The sequence below is a fragment of the Ammospiza nelsoni genome, chromosome Z, assembly GCF_027579445.1.
Source record: "Ammospiza nelsoni isolate bAmmNel1 chromosome Z, bAmmNel1.pri, whole genome shotgun sequence".
Taxonomy (NCBI): Eukaryota; Metazoa; Chordata; class Aves; order Passeriformes; family Passerellidae; genus Ammospiza; species Ammospiza nelsoni.
This window is the reverse complement of record NC_080669.1, coordinates 4,160,070-4,180,458: the sequence shown is the minus strand read 5'-3', so window position 1 is coordinate 4,180,458 and position 20,389 is coordinate 4,160,070. Positions and strand designations below refer to the sequence as shown.

Sequence of the window (20,389 nt, the reverse complement as noted above, 5' to 3'; positions counted from 1 at the left end):
CAATTTTTTTGGGAATATCCTTCCAGTGTCTGGCTCCTTTTCCCTATCAGGAAGAGGAAACAGCATCCAGGCACCCTTAGGAAACAGGGGACAGCAATGATGGGAAATCCTGGCCCTGGTGAAATCAGAATTTGCTTCTCCCTGTTTCTTTTGCACCAAGCATTTCTACCCTTCTCTTACCTATGGTTTAAAAAAAATAATTGTAATTTTTATTGTGTCTCACACTGAAGAAGAGTGTGAGACATCTTAATAAAAATTACAATATCTAATAAAAATTACAATATCTAATAAAAATTACATATCTAATTGCCCCAGAACACTGTTTTGGGGAAAATACCAGATTTCTAAGTGGTGGTGGTGGCCTCCTCTCCTGTTGTTTGCATCCATTAACTCAGAAAGGATGGCACAGAGCACTCAGCACCTCTGCAAATGCCTTTTCCTGCACAGCCACCTCCAGGCTATTTCCCAATTAAACAATCCATTGCAATCCATTGGCATCCCCTGTCCTGATATTTGGGGTTGTTTCCCCTTTTCAACCCCCTGGCAGGGTAATATATTGCAAGGACATGAATAGCTGGAAAAATTGTGAAGAAAAATCACTTCTTCACCGGGGTTTATGTGAATTTCACTCGTCACATCCAAAGGCTGAGACCAAAACTATTAAAATAATTGCTTAGAGTAGCTTTTTTTAGGTGCACTAAAAATGAGGCATGGAGGAGGGAAAATTCCAATTTTTTGCATTTTTTGCATTTTTTTTCCTTTTTTTTTTTTTTTTAATTAGGGTCTGATGCCTGTCCTGGGCTGCCTGGAACAGAAATCAGGCCCTGGAACGTCATGTGCTCCTCATGGCATGGTGGACACGTGTGATCACAGCCTGTCCTTGTCACCACGCCAGAGAGGTCAAGCCAGGCAGGAATGTCTTCCAGACCATCAGAATTTAAAAAATATATATAATAAAAGGCGTATTCTGCAGAGGCTTCATGTTCTGCCCATCCTCTCTGTCTTGGTTATTTCATTTTATTTTCTTTTTTTTAATTCTTAAAACCCTGCATGTCAGACAGGACAGCAAATTTAGTGTAACAAATTGCAGGCTTAAAAAATGACAGATTGGCAAGGAGAGGTGGGAATAGCTTCTCTTCAAGTCATTCTTTCTCAATTAGCTCAATTTTGAGGCAGGGGGTTGCCTGGATGGCACAAGAGAGGTGACTTGAGAAGGAGGATCCTCTCAGCTCTAATGATGCAATGTACCCTAAATTTTTGCTTTGTGCTGTTTGTTTGTACCTTTAGGAGAAGAAATGTCTGCTTAGATTATACCCTTGTCAAACATCTGCCTGCCAGTGCTAACTTTCTGCGCTGAAAATATCCCGTAATTAGGAGAAACTGCAGCAATGAGCCCTGATCCCTTCAGACCCAGCCCCAGCAGATGCTGAGCACCTCCTGTGAACTAAACAGCAACAGGAACCATCAGCACTCAGTGTTTGTTGTATGAGGCTCTGTCCTTTCCTGGGTAAATGGAGACGCCATTCAGCATTAGAAATATTTATTAGCTGCCTTTCTGGTCATTATGAAGAAGTTAGGAAGAATGGTGTTTCCCAGACCACGATGCCCAAAAGGAACAAGTTTTCAGAAAACAGCAGGAAGGAGGTTTGTGTGTGTGTGTGTGTCACAGACATCTTTTATGAAAAATCCTTTCCTTAGTATTTTTTCTCCTGAGAAGCTGAGAGGCCTCAGGAACAAAATGCAAACAGTGGTTATCTGCTGCTGTGGAATGCAACAGGTGCATCTGTGATTGGGCTCATGTTGGATGTTTGTAATTAATGGCCAATTACAGTCAGCTGGCTCGGACAGAGAGACACAAACTTTTGTTATCATTCTTTCTTTTGCTATTCTTAGCCAGCCTTCTGATGAAACATTTGCTTCTGTTCTTTTAGTATAGTTTTAATGTAATATATATCATAAAATAATAAATCAGCCTTCTGAAACATGGAGTCAGATCCTTGTCCCTTACCTCATCCTCGGAGCCCTGTGAACACTGTCACATATGTGACCAGGTGAAAGGGATCATTCCAAATTCTTTTCTGCAAGAGGCTTAACATATACATAATCTCCAGACTGCATGTTATGTACTGGCCCATCTAGCTCTCTGCTCTGAGTTCCAGCCACGTGTTTCTCAATTTCTCTGAGTTGTTTGCTTAAAGCCACCATGCAGGTGGCCAGTGTTATCACCCCAATGTGGGTGGACATTCCCTTTTGTATTCCATATGGTCTTCCATAGGGCATTTCAAAAGGACTCAGCTTTCCTTTAGCCCGAGGTTTAGTTTGAATTTGCAATAGTGCTAGTGGAAGAGCTTGGGGCTAGGGTAGATTAACTTCTTGCCTCAGTCTTACAATCTGCTGCTTAATCAAATGATTCATTTTCTCTACCTGGCTACTTGATTGGGGCAGTATGGAATGTGAAGTTCCCAATCTATGCACAGGTGGCCACTAATCTGTTGCACTGCTTTGGAAATGAAATATGATTCTTTATCTGAGGATATCGTGGCTGGAACTCTGAAGCATGGTATTATTTGTTGTAAAAATAATCTGGTCACCTCTTGAGCTTTGACAGTTCTGGTGGGGAAATGTTTCTGGCCACCCTGAAAATGTATCTATCAATACCAGTAAATACTGATACCCCCCTTTCCTTGGGAAGTTAATTTGCCACTGCTGTACAGGCCCATGGCCTCTCCCAGTCTGACCGAGTTTTGGCCGGGGGGTATTTTGGGGTTAGTCTGGAGGCAAGGATCACATTGTCAGCTTACCTGAGTGATAGTGGCATGTAAATTCCTGGCAATGATTCTTTCAATCAGGTATGTGTTCTAGAAAGCCTGTGGAAATTACTACTTAAAAGTCAACACTTCATTTCAATGCACTTTGTATCACTGACAGCCTTGGTCATTTTGAGAAAGGAGCCACACTCTATAAAAAGCTTTTAAGTAGTTAGGCCCTAGAGTGTTTTCTAGCGCTCTTCCTTCACTAGTAACCATGAAAATGGGAAGGGATTACTAGCTCTCTTTCAGTGGTAGCCCACCCCTTGTAGTTGTATGTCTCTCTTGATTAGTATTATTGTATTATGGCTTACCTTCGAGGAAAATCTGTACCTCACCCTTTGCTCTTTCTTTGCCTCTCCATCCGCAAGTCATGGAAAGGTCATTCCTTTCCTCCAATTTTAAGCTCACTCTCTGGTGTGCCTTAATATGCTTTTTCAGGCAGATGAACTGCTTCCAGACACCAAATTGTCTCTTCTTTCCTTGTGAGGTCAGCAGTCCCCCCTCCTTCCAGATGGCTCCAGGTGCATGCACAACTCCAAATGCACAATTCAAGTCTGTATAGATGTTTATTTTCTTTTCCTTTTGCTGTTTCTAAGGCATGGGTCAATACATTTATCTCAGCCTTCTGTGCAGAGGTCCCTGTTGGTAAGGGCCCAGACTCTATTACCTCTCTGCAGGTAGTCACTGTGTACTTTGCAATGTTGCTTTCCACGGGCAATGTAGCTGCTCCTGTCAGTGAACCAGTGAACCAGGTCTCTGCATCATCTAAAGGAGTGTCCTTTAAGTCTGGATGGCTGGAGTAGGTACCAAAACATCCCTAATGTGCATTGCTCTGTCTCTGGAGGTGGTGGGAAGGGGATGTGTGGATTTTTTTTTGAGTGTTTCTGCAGCCAGAGAAAAGTGATGGTGCTGCTGTAATTTAAGTTTCGCCTGGTGAGCTACAGGCACAATCAAAAATACAGAGATGGTTTGGTGCCCTCCTGACATCTCCTGCCTGTGCCCAGCACGAGGGGAAGGGAAGAGGTTTTCCTGGGGTGATCCCAGAGGGAAGTGAAGAACTTTTTGAGGCGTATATTTGAGGAATAAATAATTTGAAGTACAGTAACAACACTACTCCTTTCCCCAGGCAGTGGTAAAAGGGGAATTACGGAGCAGGGGAGTGAGGAAGACCAAGGGTCCATGGAGCTGTTACATTTACAAGCAATCATTATTTGTCTTTGCAGCTCCAGCAGCTCCAGGTGTTGCTGCTCCAGGCCCATGGAGGGACCCTGCCTGTGGCTCTCAAGTAAGATTTGTTATTTAACGTGCTCTGGATGTGTATTTATCACACTCCAGAGAAGTCTCTGGATCTCTTAGCCCCAGACAGGGCTGTGGAGTGAGGGGGAAACAAAATGGTTGCTTCTTCTCCCCTCTTTTTGTTATCCTTACTGGAATTCCACGGGATATTTAGTTTTGTAGCAAACACCTTATGATTGCAAAAATCTGTTGCAGGAAGTAAAAGAGGAAGCAGGAAACACCTCCTGAATAAATTCCTGTCTCTGAGACCCCTCCATCCCTGTTCTCCTCACCCCTCTACCCCTAAATGTGTGGCAGTTCCACCTCCATTACCCTTAAAAGCACAAAATCTGGGACAGAATTGGACTGTGCAGTTGTTGTGTTCTGGGAATGTCACGGTGAGGGAAGATTGGACGCTCAATATGAGTGACCAGCAAGCTTCATTTATTGATGAGGGCATCAGATATTTATGCACAACGAGTAATAAGCTCATACATATTCCGTAAGCCAAGCAGTCTGTTGGTTATACCATAGATATCAGCTCTTCCTCATTCTTAGGAACTTACATCTCCTTTTTCTCATGTCTCTCTCAACCTTGTTATCGTACCACAGCTATGCTCAAGGCCACAGTTTTTTGCAGCTGCAGGGACTCAGATTAGCTGGGTCCTTGTCACATAGCTATTTCTCCACATGGGAATGTTCCAAAACCAAGGACGTGGAGTTCACAACCTCTCTTTGGAGGTTTTTCCTGCATTGTGCAGGTGTCCAAGGCTTGGACTGACCCTGGAGCAGCCTGATCTGTGGAAGGTGTTCCTGCCCATGGCAGGGGTGGAGCTGGATGAGCTTTAAGATCCTCCCCTCCCAAACCATTCTGGGCTATTTCTTTTAAATTATTTAAGCAATAATAATAATTTTGGAGGTGATTTCAGTGCTGCCCCAAAGCCCAAACTCACACCCAGCTGCTCCTTGCTGTTGCAGTGGTTTGGCCCCCTCAGAGAGCCGCCAATCCCTGATGGAGAAGAACCAATCCCTGCAGGAGGAGAACCAGAAGCTGAGCCAGGGGCTGAGTGAGGATCATCCTGGTAATTTCATTTTCTCAGGAGAGCTCTAAATTGCTGGGAGTGAATCAACACTTAGGAGGGACATCGAGTTACTTGAGCGTGTCCAGAGGAGGGCAACGAGACTAGTAAGGGGCTTGGAGCACAAGCCATACGAAGAGCGACTGAGGGAGCTGGGGTTGTTCAGCCTGGAGAAAAGGAGACTCAGGGGCGACCTCATCGCTCTCTACAACTTCCTGAAGGGTGGCTGTGGTGAGCTGGGGGTCGGCCTCTTTCTCCAGGCGACAACGGATAGAACAAGAGGACACAGTCTCAAGTTGCATCAAGCGAGATGTAAGTTAGAATTAAGAAGGAAATATTTCACAGTAAGAGTGGTCAGATACTGGAATCATTTACCCAGTGAGGTGGTGGAGTCATCATCCCTTGAAGAATTTAAAAAAAGACTGGATGTGGCACTTGCTGCCATGATCTAGTTGAACAGTTAGAACATCGGCTGGACTTGATGATCTTATAGGTCTCTTCCAGTCTTGAACTTCTGTGATTCTGTGATTCTGTAACAGTAGTTCCAGTATTTATGACATATTGAGAACCTCTCTTAAGTGTTCCTTTCATGTTGATTCCAAACCAGTCAGAACGAAAAAGCTGCCTGAATCTGCTGGTCTTTAGTTTCCTTTTGGAAAAATCTTCAGCTGAACCTTTCAACTCTTTTAATACTTTAAATATTTTGTTTTAATATTTTAAATAGCACTTGCACACTTGTGCTCTCCCTTCCCCACCCTGCTTTTTTCTTATTGCCTGTAGTGACTATCCCTGAAAAAATGCTGTGAAATCTAAACTGGCCTTGGATTTCAGCTGATTTATGGCTTCTTATCTTCTACAATTCTGATATCTCTAGACAGAGCAAGAAAATGAGAAGATGAATGCAAAACTAGAGCAGCTCCAGCACCATGCTGTGTAAGTGTCCCCATACCCTTTTCCTGGGATAATGTGCTTGGGAATTCAGTGTTTTCAGTGGGATAAACTGGTCCAATCAGCTGGAGTTTGTTCATCCAGAATTAATCCAGAGGTTGAGTGGGGAAGGTTGCTCTTCCCTGGCACAAACTCAGCATGGACTTGTTCCCATGTTTCCAGGTGCAAGCTGGATCTGCAGAAGCTGGTGGACACTGTGTAAGACGAGGAGCTAAAGGAAAATGTGGAGGTGATCAGGAACCTGCAGCAGGTGCTGGCTGAGCTGCAGGTAAGGCTGAACCCAGGGAGCTGTGACAACAATCCCAGGAAATCTGGGATTCCTCTCCAACAGCTTCCCTCAAGGAGCCCAGCAATTAAAATGTGAAATGACTCTTGAGATCCACTTAAAAAATGTCCTGGTGTGCTGTAATGCTGGAGAAAGGCCACTTGTGCTGCTCCTGAAGGGAAGGGAATGAGGAGTCTACATGGAAAAACCTGACACTGGAGCTTGGCGTGGATTTGCAGCCCCTAAATTGGATGGAGTGTTCAAACCTTTGTGATTTTTATGGACAATATAAATTGCAGGGCTCTGAAACTGTTAAATAGAAGCTTCCAGCTTTTTGTCTAATGAAGGAATTTCAGTTCTCCCTCACTGGACATTCCTCTGTTCTCTCCTCCTCCTGTTCTCTCCAGTGCTGGAGTTCAGGGAAGATTTCAAGGAATGTTTTTCCCAACTAGACATGGAGGAGTTTCCCCACATTCCTTGAGGAGGAGGATGATGGCCTCCTCTTTCCAGAGAGGCTCTGGGCAAAAGAGAATCACATTGTGCTTTGCCATAATGTGCCAACAGACTGTTATTCCCTTCATTTTATTTCATATTTCCCTTTTCACCCAAGTTTTCTTCTCTCTGTCCACCAGAGTGAAAGCACTGCCACCACAGAAGCTGCTGCAGAGCTGCCAAACTCTGAACAGGATTCTCCAGGTGTAAGTGAGGGGCTCAGCAGTGCACACCTCACTGGGGCATGGTTTTATCTCCTCACCACTTTTATCTGCTCCCTCCTGCTCATTTTCTAACCCAAATGCTTGATAAATCATCACCCTTGTCCGTGCTGTTTCAACCTCAATATGTTCACGCCGAAGAACCCGTTCTCATTTCTGAAGATTTGATTTTTTTACATAAAAATGAATCTGAAGTGCTCTGTGGAAATAAGGCAATTCAGGAGCTCAGGACTGGCCTCTCCTCATGGCTGTGTCTCCTGCAGGGAGCAAAGCGGGAATCCAAGAGAGCCTCTGTCTTCAGCACCCAACACGCCCTGTGTGACAGGGCTTGCAAGGGTTTTTCAGGGTGAAGAGAGAGGCAAGAATGTTGACCTCATGGTCAGAAGGCTTGATTTATTATTTTAGGCTATATATTACCTTATTACTACTCTAATAGCAATAGAGAGAGAAATTCTCAGAAGCTAGCTAAGCTAAGAATAGAAAAGGAAGGAATAAACAAAGTTCTGTGTCCAGGCAGAAAGCAATAACAGCTCTGCCGTGAGTGGTCAGTAAATCCAAACATCCACAGGACACCAATCACAGGTGCACCTGTTGTATTCCACAGCAGCAGATATCCATTGTTTACATTTTGTTGCTGAGGCCACAGCTTCTCAGAAAGGGGAAAATCCTAAAGAAAGGATTTTTCACAAAAGATGTCTGTGACAGCCCTGTGCCAGGCACAGCTCTCCAGGGAGCTGCTGGAGCTCCACAAAGCCCTGACTCTGAAACAGGCTATGGCCAAAAAAAGGCCTCAAAAAGATACTCAGCTTGGGCCCATTGAGTCCCAGTACCAGGTAAAGCTGAAATCCTCCTTGCTCGGTTTGTTTTCCCCAATGGGGAGGGAAGGGAGGAGGTCTGTCCTCAGGAGCCTGTTCTGGTTTGGGTTTATTCCGTGAGCTGGGTCACTGCTGTGCTGGGATCTCTCATCTCTGGAATGATTCAGTCAGGATGTGACCCCAGTGACTCTGTGCACTCCAAAGCTCCAGAGTGTGCTGGGCCAGCCCCTGTGACCCTCACACTGCTCTGAGATGAGGTGGTTCAGCAGCCTGCTGTGAAGGAACCGGGTTTTTCAAGGTTTCTTGACCAGTCCAGCTTTTGTCTCTGCCCAGTCATGCATAGGACGGCTTGGGGACAGCCCGCGCTCCAAAGGACCAGTCTGCACTCCTCAGATTTTCAGTCTTCAGTATTGTTTATTATTTCTTATCTACAAAATTTTCTTCCAGCCTGACAGAGTGTTGTAGTGTGTTCATTAAGTTCATTTAATTCCTCCCCCATTTTATGTATCTGCTCCCCCCCATTATGTGTAAAATGGTTCTGCCCTCCTCAGTTTTCCCGCCACAGCCCTGCCAGTTCTACTGTCAATCTGTTAGGTTATATAATTCCTCCTCCCCCTTTTCCCTTATATGTATGCTTTTCCTCCTCCCTGGGCCAAGTCAATCACCCCCCACTCCACCTAGCATTCCAGAAGCTTCTCCTCTTTGGGGGTTGTGGTTGGCTGTGGTCCCGGGGCCCCTCCCATACCTGGTACCTATTGGGCTCTGCACTATGTCATTTGTGTTAAGTTCATCCCCTCTTCTCCCCGCATTGGTCTTCTGTTCTGGACCTCCCGGGTCCACTCCTTCCCTTTATAACCCCTAAGCACCCGTTGTTCTTGGTCATTCGCTGGGACATCGTGGGCTTTCCAATAAACCAAGTTTAGCCCCCCGGCGAGTGTCCAGCTCCTTCCTTCTCGTCGTTTAGCAGCGATCCAGGCCGCAGCCAGCACAGCCCGAGGCCTTACGACGCCGAGGGCGCTGGCAGGTTCTGCAGCGAGGTGTCGGCCTTAACCTCAGCTAGCCGGACTCTGGCCTTCTCTGCTCTGGAAGGCTAAATACACGTAGCTGCAACAGAGGTCTGACCAGCAAGGCAGCCAAGGGCACTCTGACCTCCCACTGGGCAGTCGTCTATTTTTATACTAAAAACTACATATATCATATTTACCTTTATTTCCCAATACCTTTCACCCATATTAGCAAGTGCACCTTCACTAAGGACCAATCCCAAAGTGCCAACATCACCACAGAAAATGGATGACAAGAAGAAGAAAGAAGGACAAGACACGCCCTGATCCCTCCATCTTATCTCCACAACCCCCCTGCACCAAAATCCTAAAATCTGTATTTTCACCCAGTGAATAATTAATTCTTACACCATTTATCCCCAAGTGATTCTCTCATCCTCAGACAGGTGGCACATCCCATGCAGGGTCAAAATCCAACCACCAAGCACTCCTGGTAACATTCCAGGATTTCCGAGCCCCCCAAGGGTTGTCTCGGTAACTCTGGACATCCGGAGTGATGTCCTGAGTTCCTACAGTTTCTCAGTCTTAAAGCTTTGTCTCAGGGTGTCTTTCCAAGGGATCTGAAATTGGAGATCAGCTACTTGCAGGAGGAGCTGGTTCTTGCTCTGCAAATAGCAAAGAAGGACATCAACCAGGCCAAGTAAGAGGGCTCTGCCTGCAGCCCTGGGGGTTGTCAGTGTGTCTGCAAATCCAATGTCTTGCACTTCCATGATCTGTAAAAACTCTTTTTTGGTGTAAAAATGTCCCTTTAATGTGCCAGGAGCTGCAGAGACGCCTCCTGTGGGCTTGCAGCAGCAGCAGAGGTGGCAGAGGTGACATTTGGATTTGTTGCTGCTCCTCTCCAGGCTGAGTGAGCGGCGCCGGAAAAGGCTCCAGGAGCTGGAAGCGCAAATTACTGAGCTCAAGAAGAAGCTGAATGAGCAATCCAAGCTCTTGAAGCTGAAGGAATCCACAGAGCACACGGTATCCAAACTGAACCAGGAGATCAGGGTAACAAATAGGCACCTCTGACTTGAGCCAGGGTGGGCAAAGCAGCTCCCAGGTAGGAATCCCAGAAATCCCTGACAGGAATCCCAATCAGGAATCCCAGAAATCCCTGACAGGAATCCCACTTAGGAATCCACTTTCTGTTTATTCAGACTGAAAATAGCAGGTTTTGGCAAGATTCTTGTGGCTGCATGACCGCAATAGGCAGGTGACTAGTGAGTTTTGGGAGGAAAATAAGTCCAAAGTGTCTTCTGGCAGTTCTAATTTATTGCCTCAGTCAAATAATTTGATTCCTCTTTGATCTCTCTAAATTGTGCCTGTGTTGATCTTCCTCTTACACCAAAAAAAAAAAAAAATCCCTGTATTTTAGCACTTTGAGAATGTCCTGAATGTGGGAGCACAGCAAGATTTCCCATCTTCCACTCCCCACACCTGGCAGGCACAGGGGCAAATGGAGGTTGGAGCTCTTTAGGATGTAAATCCTGGATAATTCTTCCAGCCACTGGTGTCTTTCAGGAAATGAAGCAGCAAAGGGTGCAGCTGATGCGTGAGATGAAAGAAGACGCTGAGAAATTCAGGCAGTGGAAGCAGCAGAAGGACAAGGAGGTGATCCAGCTGAAGGAAAAGGTGATCAAACAAGCCCCTCACATGATTCCTCCCTCCAAACTGCTGCTGAAAGGTTTCTTTAACTGGGAAGTGTCTTAGAAGAGCTGGGAATGCTTTGAAAAGAAGCTTGACTCATGTGGCTGCCACTTTAACCACTTGGACTTATTTGTGCCCGGAGATCTTCAAGCTCTTGCCACAGCTGTGACTCTGCTCTGAAGCAGAAAGCAAAATCAGTCAATATTTTAAGGATTTACAGTTAGGGGGTTTGGCCTCAGCATGGGAGGTTTTTAAACTTCCAAAGGAATGTTGGCTCTGCAGGTCAATAAAATCCAGCTGCTGAGTGCAATGGCCAGCAAACACCTGGAGTGCCACAGCAATTCCTGCCCCTCATTGCCTTGGGGTGCCCAGGCTAGAATTTTGGGACTGCAACCTTTCTTTTGTCATGGAAAATGTGACTCTTGCAGCTGTTTCTCCTTGCAGGACCGTAAGAGAAAATATGAGTTCCTCAAGCTCCTCAACCACTGGGTTTTGGGGGTTATTCTTCCAGAGCTGGCTTCAAATGAAGTTGAGGTTCTTGTCAGCACTGAGGAAGCTCAAAGATAGCTGGCAGGCCAATGACCCCTGGCACAAAACAGAGGAGGTGAGGAGCCAACATCTCCTGGAAATCCCAACCAATCCCTAAAGTCTGCCAAGTGGGGCTGGAGGAAGGAACAGGATACACAGAAACCTGTGAAAGGAAGTTTAGAGGCTGGGAAAAAATAAACTCTCTCTGTGGAGAAACCCCCATTTCTGCTTTTGAGGGATCCCAGCTAAATTTGCTCCTTAAGGGGCCAGGTGGCTCTGGGGGCCAGGCTCCTGTTGGCAATGCAGATGCCCAAGGTAGGAAGCGGGGAATGAGTTTGGGTGGTGGATCTACAAGGTTGCAGTTCAGAATCCTTTCAGGACGGCTTTGTAGAAGAAATTCATCTTCAACCTCTCATTTTGGGTGTCTTCTTCTACCTTCAGGCATAGCAGGAGCTTTTCTTTTAAAAGAGAAATGGCAGCAAAGGAAATAAAGGCAGGAATCCTTGAGTTAAACCAGGATTACTTGAGATTTATTAACCTTGTGCTGTCACTGTCCCAGTGTTTGCCCTGGGCTGGGAATCCCTGGTGTTTCCAGCTGTAGCAGATGATTTGCAGTCCCTGTTCAGCTCCTTGTGGAATCTTTTCCAGGCAGCAGCTGCCAACAAACACTTCAAGAATGCCCTGCAGAGGCAGAAGGAGGTGGCAGATAAATGGAAACAGAGCCAAAATCAGGGCACGGAAGGAATTGCTGCACAAGTCGAAGTGGGTAGCAGTGGTTTTGCATCCCTACACTGGGCAAACTGGGATTTGGGGTGGGTGCTGCTGGCCTTGGTGGCTGGAGCACAGCAGGAGGACCAGGGAATTGCAATAGGATTAATCAGAAGGATTCAGTCCTGAAGCTGAGCCCAGCCACTGGGTTTTGGGGGTTATTTTTTCAGAGCTGGCTTGCAAATGAAGTCGAGGTTCTTGTCAGCACTGAGGAAGCACGAAGACACCTGGCAGACCTGCTGGAGGACAGGAAAATCCTGGCAAACGAGCTCCTTCAGCTGAAAGAGAAGAAAGATGCTGGAGAAAACCCCCCTCCAAAGCCGCAGGTAAGAGGGAAATTCCCCTTTTCCCATCCCACTCCTCTGGCTGTTCAGCAGTACTGGATTCATTCTTCTCTCTCCTTCTTGACCACCATGTTCCCTCCAAAGGTGGGGATGGATCCCATCCTTTCTGGGAGAAAGGGTTAATATTTTTATCCTCTCAACATCAGGGATAAGAGGTGCTGAAGGAACTTGTTACTTAGTAGAATTTGGGAAATTTTTTTTTCCCTGAAAAGGCAGGCAGGCTTTGGGACAAGCTGCTCAGGGAAGTGCTGGAATCACCATCCCTGGAAATGTCCAAAAACCACCTGGATGTGGCACCTGGGGACACGGGTGACCCATCAGTGTTGGGTGAACGGGCAGACTCAACGTTCTGGGAGAGCTTTTCCAACCTCAAGGATTCTGAGGGATGCGAGTGGCTCACTCCACTTAGCACAGGCTTCTGGGGAGGAACAATGGAACAGAAGCTGTGGGGAGACGCCTGGAGGCTTTCCTGGCTGGAATATCTGTAAAAGTGTGATTTCCTCCCCTGTTGCTGCCCTGCATCCCTGTGTGCTGTGCTTGCAGAGGCACACGTACTGCCTGGCTGAGCTGCAGGCTCTGGACACGGACGTCTCTGTCTCCAACAGATTGAGAGCCTGCAAACAGAGATGGAGCTCAGGTAAGGCACTGCCCCACTGCTCATCCACACAGACTGGCACTGCAATGATGAGGGAAAGCCTTTTCGCCCAGTACAAGAGAAGTTGCATTGCTGTGCTTGCTTAACCAGCACCCTAACCCATCTAATTAACCCATCTAATTGTTTTAGAGCCACTGCCAATCAAATTGAGGTGAAAATACAGATGCTGAAAATCTTTCTCCAAAGCTCCAAGATTCAAAATCACCTTTACAGTCTGAGTCATAGTGATGGACAAACCTTTTTCCTCTGCATCTGTGGTCTTTAATCATATTTACACTGGCTGTCAGCAAGGAAAGCCTTCCAATGCTACCTGGAGCACCTTTGGTGTTTGGTGGAATGGGTGGCCAAGCTCTGTCTCCACAGATGAAAAACATTCCCCATGGAAAATTGTAACTGAAAACAGAGCTGAGGTATAATTACACCAAGAATCTGCATCTTTATACACAGGGGTGACATCTGAAGTTTGTCTTTGTTTTGTACGAGCCCAAAAATGCCAAATTTGATACAAAAATCCATTTTTACACAACCGAGAACTTCCTATTCTTGGGGTTCAAAGGATGCTTCAGGAAGAAATTTGGCCACAACTCCCCATCCATCAGAGGGATTTACAGCAAATTGTAAAAGATGGAGGAATGGTTTTTGGTATTGGCCAAGTATCTACTGGCAAACTGACCAAATAAGTTGAAAATGGCTTTTCAGGGGGTGAAACCCCCAAACCCTTTTCAGTGGGTTTTCCTGGCTGGAGTTTTTCCAAAATTTGGGGAAAATACTCAGACACTTAGACTGGCTGTCAGTGAGCACCTCTGAGGAAAAAACCTCCACTTCTATTTGGGAATGTGGAGTGGAGGCAGAACTCCACAGGGAAGCAATGCAGGCTCCAGGTGCTCTACTGAGCAGCAAAAAATCTCAGTTTATACTATTTTTCTTAATATTCTGGGAACATGAACACTAGCCCAGAAACCAGCCATGTTTTTCTCCTGTGCTGTAAACCCAAATCTATGGATTCTTCCCTAGGAGTGCCCAGATAGCAGGTCTGTAGCAGAAACTCCTGGATGCAGACAATGGAGATTGGGCCAAGCAGTGCTGGGACAGCATTGCCACCACCCTGGAGGCCAAATGTGCCCTGAAGTATCTCCTGAGAGAGGTAAACCCTGCATTTTCCTCTTTTTTCCCTGAAAACAAAGGCTGTAAGTCTGCTTAGCCACAAATAACAGGAAGTGACCAAAGGAATTTGAGTACAGCCTCCTCATAGTGGATGAGGTTTATTAAAGTAATCTATACTGGGGAGTGAAATCTGAAAAGCAGGGAAGAGGGGAGTGGAATAGATGAGGGTCTGGAGACGGCAGCTAAATGCTTGCACAGGAAAGGGGAAGGCAAATTTGAAAAGTGAAAGAGAAGAAAAAGGATCTAAAATACTTCCTGAGCAAGCAGGGAAGCAGTGGAATTGGTGTCAAGATGGGAAAAAGAAAAATTGGGGTATTGTGGGATCAGGGAAAGAGCAACTGAAGGACAGAATTACCTGTTGCTCCCTGGTGCTTGGAAACCAAAGGAGAAGGAAGAAAGGAAAATACGCCAAGTGCTGCAGGAAGGGAGGTGAATTCAGAACTGTGAACAAGACCCTCAGCTCCCTGGTTTGCACTTCCAAAGTGTCTGCCTTTGAATCTCTCCTGGTTTCCTTGGTGCTGAGGGCTGCTCCAGCTCCTGGGGTGGCTGGAAGTTGCAGGGATGCTTCTCCTCCACACTGCAGCACGTGTGCCAGCAGGGAATCCCTGCCCCAAGCCATGCCTTGCCCTTGTTTTCCAGCTGGTTTCCTCCAAAGTGCGGCTGGGCAAACTGCAGAGTGGCCAGGCCAGGTGCTCTGATGTGCAGAGGATGCTGATGGAAGAGAGAAGACACATAGCAGAGACGGAGGCAGAGTTCCAAAAATCAGACTTTGGTGCAGGAACAGCAACACCAGGAAAAGGTGAATCACAGCTCATGGAAACCTTTGAGTCTGATCTCCAGGTCTGCTCAGAGAGGAAGGCAAAGGGAGATGTGCTGAAGTGAAGCTGGTGCTGAATATCAGCTCAAATTTTGTTGGATTTTTGCAGATGGTTCATTCAAAGCCAAAGAAATCTCTATATTTATCCTGTGCAAATTGGTTTATTCAGTAACTTTCCTCCTGCTCTAAATGAGGAGGTTACACCTGAGCACAAGGTCACTTTTCAAATAGATCAGGGAGGAATCGTGCTGGAAGTGGCAGGAAATTTCCCTGAGCCTGGACTTTGATGCCAAGTGCTCCTTTCAGGAATTCACCCCTGTTTATTCCAACTTGCTTTTAGGTTCTGTGCCTGCTCAGACAATTCCAGCAGAAAGAAGCAGCAGAGAAGAGATTGGAAGATTCCTTGAACGAGCTGGAGAAACATCTGCAGGAGCGACTGCGGTTCCAGGTGCAGAGGCTGGGGTCCTTTGGGATTCCTGGAATTAGGAGAAGGATTGTGTGTTCCCTCTGCAGAAGCCTGCATGCGGTGGTCGCTGTACAGGCTGGAATAACCCTGGGGGGTTTTCTCTTATTTATCTCCAATGAAACAAATTTCCTCTTGTCCTGCAAACTGGAGGAAGAGCTGGAAAAAACAAGGGAGATCTGTGAGAAGAACCAGGAACTCCTCTGGGAAAATGACACTCTGAAACAGGTAGGGCCTTGTACAGACACCAGAGCCTCATGGCAGCTGGGTTTGATGATTTTGCAGAGCTAATTCTTGTCCTTTTTGACAGAAACTGCTGCTCCTCCCAGTTGCCAGTGGCCAGAAGCTCCAGCACATCCAGCAAAGGCCACCTGAGTCTCCAGAGTCTCCTTCTGGTTGTGTTCCACCCAAAGTAAGAGGCTGCACAGTTTGTGTAGCACCTGAATTCTTGCCAGAGTTCATCTTGGCTATTGATAACATGGTTTCCTTTCTCCCAAGCTGCTTTTACCAGGCACTTCTTCTACTCATGGAAGTTCTGCTCATTGAAGTGGCCCCTTCAGTCCTTTCCAGGAGACTCAAATAATATACATTAGATTTTTGGTTAAAAAAAAAAAAAGCAAACAAACCCCCCACCCTGTTTCCTCATTGTAGTTCTGACTCTGCATCCTCCTTCACAATCCAGATTGTTTTTCTGTAGCATTCCCAGTCTTCAAATTATGGAGCAAGGCATGTGTTTCACTGTTGTAGTGTTTTTAAGTTTCTCGGTTTTCTCCCCCATTTTATGTATGTTCCCCCTATTGTTCTTTGTAAATGGTTCCCTCCTCTCCAGTTTTCCCGCCACAGAGTTTTTTACAGTTATGTTACTATGGTTACCCCTTCTCCCTCAGTTGCCAATCCTCTAAGTTATGTAACTTCCCCTCCCCTATAAGTAGAGTCTTTCTCCTCCCTGGGCCCAGTCAATCACCCCCTACTCCTCCCAAGCTTCTGGAAGATTCTTCTAGCTGGGGGCTGTGGTTGGCTGTGGTCCCGGGGCCCCTCCTATAGTTCGTATTCATTGGTTGTTCCTGTATGTCAGTTATGTTCGGTACCTCCCCTAATGATTTCTTACTGGATAGCTGGGTCTCCCTCCCTTCTCCACCCCTTTGCTTTAAAAACCTTGTTTCTCCCCCTACTCGGGGCCATTTGCTGTTGGTTTTCCTTCAGCCTGTTGGTCGCCACGAACCATCAATAAACCAACGAGTTAAGCCCCGCAAGTGGTCGCCTCTTCACTTCGTCTCTCCTGCGCAATATCCTGCTTCGTCATCCAGCCCAGCCCGAGGCCCAGACGCCAAGGGGGGCTGGCCACTGATGCGTGGAGGGTGTCGGCCATCTCTCCCTCTCTGCTAGCCGGATTTAGGGCCACATACGCCCTCGCGCATTTCACAGCCAACTTTGCTGCTTTGCATGGAGCCATATCGTAGTGCTGTGAAGAAGAAATGATTTAAAATTCTTTGGACAGGAGTGTTACACTTTTTTTTTTTTTGTCACATGATGCATCAACAACTCAGACTTTCAAGGATTTGTCACCAATAGTTTAAATTGATTGAATTTTCAATCCTGATAATTAGATCATTTTTTTCCTCCCTCACCCCACAACCTTCTTGGCCGTGAGGGACTCTGAAAACCCTAATAAAACTCTATTAACATATAATAATTATCAATATTATTAATCAAACAGAGCTGATTTTTGGTGGCCTAACCCCTAGTGCTCCTGTGTTGCAGCCCTAGCGCTGCCAGCAGATGACAGCCAAGCCCCAAGCAGCCAGCCTTGAGGTAGATGTGGAGGAGTATTGTTGTTCTCATAGCTCTAAAGTCTCATACCTCTTTGTTGATGTTCTCACAGGCAGCAGTGTTGTTCCTGCTTCTTCATCAGGGCTCCTCCAAGGCTGTCCCTGACTGGCCAACCCACCCTCTTTTATCCCAGTTATCTTCACCAGCCACAGCTGCTGCCCAATTAAGGACATCACAGCTGCAGCCCAATTAGAACAACTAGGATCAGGGCAAGGCCACTTATACAATACATAGATTTTACTGTGGCTCACAGGCCATCTATACAATATCTACTAAGACTCACAGGCCACCTATACAGGAGCTGCTCTCTGACCTTGGGGAGCTGGAGGGTTCTGACTGGCTTCCTGAGAAAGCAGGCAGAGGAGCCAGGAGAAACCTCATGGGGATAAGATCCAGCTGCCCTTGATGCAGTGTCTTCTAGGGAAGCACCTGCTGTGTGCAGGGGGTGGGATGGAGCTTGAGGTGTGGTGTCTCCACTGTACTCGAAGTGGCAGGAACGGGTTATTTGGGTGCCTGGGGATATTTGGGACATTCCCACAGACACAGCAAAGGTTGTCTGTAGTTAGCAAGACTTTCCTGGACAGGTTTTCCCTGTCCAAGTCACCTTCTCCCATATTCTGTCCTGCTCCCATGTTCTGTCCTGGGTCTGAGCTGGCCTCTGCTTTAGGGACAGCCCCAACAGCAGCCAGATCCATCCAGGGAGCCAATTTTAGGGGGAAAAGCAAACAAAAAAAAAGGATGGCCTGTTGTGGATCCCTGTTTCCTTTGGGAACCTGCAGCTTGCAGTCCTGACAGAGCCTCAGCTTCCATTTGTCTGTGTCAGTCTGGAGCCTGTGGCTCAAAATTCCTGAGGCTTTTGGGGTGGGGACTCCCTCTTTTTGTGGAAGTGTGGCACAGAAACTGGGGTCCTTTGGCATAACCTCCAGTCAGGCACTGAGTAGCTGAAGGTACTTATCCTGTAGATCTTGAAGATGGGTCTGTAGGTGGAAGGATTTTATTTTGGATATTGGGAGGACAGTTATTCCGGGATGTAGCAAAATGCAGTGAAACGACAGCGAAATGCAACAAGGGCAGCTTGGGGGTGTCCCCGTCCTTGAGATGCCACAGCTGGCAGGACCTGGAGCCTTCCAGAAGCATCCTGGCCATTGGATTCCCCTTCCCTCCCTCACAGTGCTCGTGCAAGGGCCTCTGTGGGAACAGGCAGTGTGGCTGCAGGAGGCAGAAGTTGGGATGCTCCACGGCCACGTGCAGGAACAGGGAGCAGGGCCTGGCGAGTGCTGCTGGCTCTGGGGGGCACAGGGGCTGCAGGGCCTGCATTTGGGCAGCAGCAAAGCTGGAGGAAGGGATAATTCCCACACGAGCCTAGTTTGTCCAGGCAGAGCATGTGCACTTTGCTGAAACTCTGTGAATGTCACTAATTAGTGCCCCTCTGGTAACTGAGGAAAATTTTCCGCTGCAGGACCAGACTCTGCCTTCAGGACAGAGTTTTGGAGATTCACAGCAAAGATTTTCGTGTTCCTACTTCTCATCCACAAATCTGAGGGTAAAAAGTTCAATTTTTACTTTTGGCCTAAGTAAATTAAAGTTTTGTCATTGGCTTCAGACAACACAAAACCCTGACTTATTCCCAGATTTCTTTTTAAGAATGGAAGGGATGGTGTGGGGAAGGAGGTTGTAGCAGCAGGAAGGTCCATGAGAAACTGATGTTCCAAGTGGGAATTTTGCTCTTGGATCTCAGAGATGTGAAGCAGGGACATCCCACAGTGCTCTAACTGTTGTCTATTTCGTGGAGACCTAGTCTGAGCTGCAGCATCCTGTACTACGGAAAACTTCCCAGCTGGCTGTGGTGGGAAGGGAAGAGATGGATGCTCTGCAAGAGCTTCACCCTCTGCTGCCCCTCAGGAAACCACAACATGTGAGGAGCACAAAAGGGACTCAGAGGGGTCCTTGAAGCTGGAAAACCCCACGGAGGTGAAAGTGTCACAGTGGTCACAAGGGTCTTCAGAGTGAAGAGAGAGGCGAGAATGTTGACCTCATGTTCAGAAAGCGTGATTTATTATTTTATGATATATACTACATTATAACTATACTAAAAATAGAAGGAAAAGTTCTCAGAAGGCCAGCTAAGCTAAGAATAGAAAAGAATGAATAACAAAGAAGCTCTCTCTGACTCTGTCCCAGAGAGAGCTCGGTCCTTGATTGGCCATTAATTGTACACATCCAACATGGGCCAATCACAGGTGCACCTGTTGCATTCCCCAGCAGTAGATAACCATTGTTTACATTCTTTTTCTGGGGCCTCAGCTTCCCAGAAGGGAAAATCCTAAAGGAAGGATTTTTATGAAAAGATGTCAGTGACAGTGAAAGCAGAAGAGAGATTCTTCCAGCCTGTGTCTATCACTCCAACCACCAGGGTATTCCCAGGGGAGAACAGAGCTGCTGACTGAGGGTCTTGGAGGGAGATCACCCCAGAGGAGAAGCTGCTGCTGGAAAACTCTGCACAGCTCCAGGCAGCTCGTGTGGAAGCTGAGAGTGTGCTGAAGTCCTCAGTTCCCACACTGAAGTGATGCTGTCACAAACTTCCTGGTGTTTGTATACCCCAGGAGAGGTTGAGACACTAATTGCATCTGGTCTTTCATGAGCCGTCCCATTGACCACCCAGCACCCTGCTTTGATTTCTTCTCTCCTGATCTCTTCAAGTTTCCGCAGATCTCGTTCCTGTCGCTCCTGCTCCTCATATACCTGATCCCCGTAAATTACAACAGTGGATAGGTTTAAATCTTTTATCTCAGAAGGTTTTCCCATGGATCCAGTATACTGATTAAACGCCTGGGACCAAGGCCATTCAGCATTGCTTTGGATAGAGGTACTCTCTAATTCTAAGACTCCAGTTATAATTATATACAAAACAATTCTGTAAATAAAATTTACAAACTACCCCCGGCCGCAATATACTCATTCTGTCTGAGTAGGCTTAATCTCAGTTCATTGTCACCTGGTGTCACTCTCCAAGGAGCTCCTGGGGCCTTCTTCACTCCAGAGTGATGGATCCAGGCATTCTGCTCCTTGATCTTGATTGTGGTGAAGGTGGTGAGAAGCACTTGGAACATTAGCTAAGGACCGCTAACGTGTCTTTAGCTTTCAGTTGTATACAGGATTTTTTAAGGCAGACTGTGTAGGTCTTTTCTTCATCCTTTCCGTAGGTTTCAGAAAATTTACCAC

General features: G+C 46.7%; 1 pseudogene; it reads left to right on the top strand.

Moving 5' to 3' along the window:
• Nucleotides 1-1,602: 1,602 nt before the first annotated feature.
• On the top strand, nt 1,603-19,614 carry LOC132086400 (chromosome-associated kinesin KIF4-like; annotated as a pseudogene).
• The last annotated feature ends 775 nt before the right edge of the window (nt 19,615-20,389 follow it).